Raw genomic sequence first — 2,082 nt, 5'->3', positions numbered from 1 at the left:
TTCCAAAATCAATCTGACATTGTCTCACAAAAATTCAAATTCATACCAAATTAGTCAAATCCTATTTTATACCATAGCCAAATCTAAATTTATTTATTTCATCCTTACACTTACAATTTCAAAATGGCATACACATAAGACATCCTAGGTACATGCCATTACCAATAATTAACACACTTTACCTTAATGAATTCGGGATCGGACTGGGATGCTGATTCAACTTACTATCTTTACTTAACCTGCGCACGGAAACAAACCGTACGCTGAGTATGGTATACTCAATGGTATTTCTATAATCCGAACACTTGATAATATAACAATTAAACTTAAAATCACAATAACAAATATAACTATTCATTTATTTATTTTATAGATAAGTTTCATTTACTTACCATAAAAATTCTATACAAGCCATATAACAAACACAACAACATATTTGCTCAATTCTTTTCATTTGCTTACTGTATAAATTCTTTCAATATATTCACAATTCACTTGTATTCACACTTTACTTCTTAACAATATACCATTTTAATTCATTCTAACATCAATCATCATCCATTTGAACTTCACTCATTTCATGAACCTTTTGGTTCATGTTTTCAATCTCATATCTCAATTTCAATTTTCAATTCAATTTCTCATTTCATTCCAATAGTTCAATCAATCAAATTCACTCGATTTATCTTTTCACTTATTTACCCTATTAACAAACCGGACTTTGACGGATACAGATTCCAACCCAAACACACCGACGGCACATTGTGCCTAAAGCGGTACACGATGCACGATCGATATCGACACATAAAGTGCCTAAAACGACACACTAGGTGCCTAAAATACGACACATAAAGTGCCTGATCGATAAAGCCGGCAAATCCCATACACTTCCAGATCCTATGGCATGCCAATTATATCCGACTCAGCCCGACTAGTTAATAAGGTATTTCATTCACTTTCTCAATTTAATAATTCTTTCATCAATATCTCATTCCGATAATTACACATATTTACCCATTTTCACAATTCATACAATTTCATTCAATTCAACAAATATATTTCAATTATGCACATTAATTCATAATTCAATACAATTCAATTCACTTTTCAATACCAAATATTCAAATATCACAATCTCATATATTCATATCAATTTCCTCATATTTCCAATCAATATATTTTTCAATATAACATTCATTCAATATTCAAATTTCTACATAAGTCATATATATTATATAATTCAATCAATATAAATTCAATCAAAATAATTTCAATCAATATAAATTCAATAAAACAGATATTCATAAATCAATTCAATATAAATTTATCACACACTAAATCAATTCATTTCAATTATAAAGACACAATACAAATAATTCCCATCTTAATTATTTATCATAATATTTATCCAAAATTCAATTATCATAATTGCATAATATCTCATTCACACACACACACACACACACACACATATATATATATATATATATATATATATATTTATAATATATAATTCAATTTAATTCAATCAATATAAATTCATCACATACCAAATTAATCCATTTCCATTATAAACACAATAATTCTCACTTCAGCATTTTGAATAAAAAATATAACAATTAATAACTAGGTTCGGATTATAGAAATACAAACCGTATTTTCTCGAGCTAACTCCCTTTGTCTTTGCCATTTTTTTCCTTGCTTAGCGAGGTTTCCGAGACAACATTAGCTACGGAATTAAAACAATTCATATTCGTTAATTCACTACTAATTTATATCTAATTAATACAATTTTATTCAATTTCTACTTTAATTTCAATTTAATCTTAACTAGATTTACTTACTTTTCTATCTCAATTCATACTTCATTTCTATTCAAATTTTGTCCAAACTCATACTTAACTATTAAATTTCCAGCATATTTTCATAATTTCGAATTTATTTCCATTTAATCCTAAAACTCAAAACTTATAACTTAGTTTACGATTCAATCCTTTATTCAATTCCAATCAAAATTTCGATCAAATAAACCCCCAATTCCATCATTTTATTCAACATGAACCATACTTAGAAATCTAATGA

At 27.0% G+C, this 2,082-nt stretch overlaps 1 long non-coding RNA gene across 1 annotated transcript; it reads right to left on the bottom strand.

Annotated features, from left to right (window-relative positions):
• On the bottom strand, positions 1-1,697 carry LOC128281469 (uncharacterized). Its single transcript, XR_008271680.1, has 2 exons — positions 1,654-1,697; positions 1-239 (listed from the first exon to the last, which is right to left on the bottom strand). It is a non-coding gene; the product is annotated as an uncharacterized LOC128281469 (long non-coding RNA).
• Positions 1,698-2,082: the final 385 nt, after the last annotated feature.

This window comes from Gossypium arboreum, chromosome 10 (genome assembly GCF_025698485.1).
Source record: "Gossypium arboreum isolate Shixiya-1 chromosome 10, ASM2569848v2, whole genome shotgun sequence".
Taxonomy (NCBI): domain Eukaryota; kingdom Viridiplantae; phylum Streptophyta; class Magnoliopsida; order Malvales; family Malvaceae; genus Gossypium; species Gossypium arboreum.
This window is presented reverse-complemented; position numbering and strand designations above follow the sequence as displayed.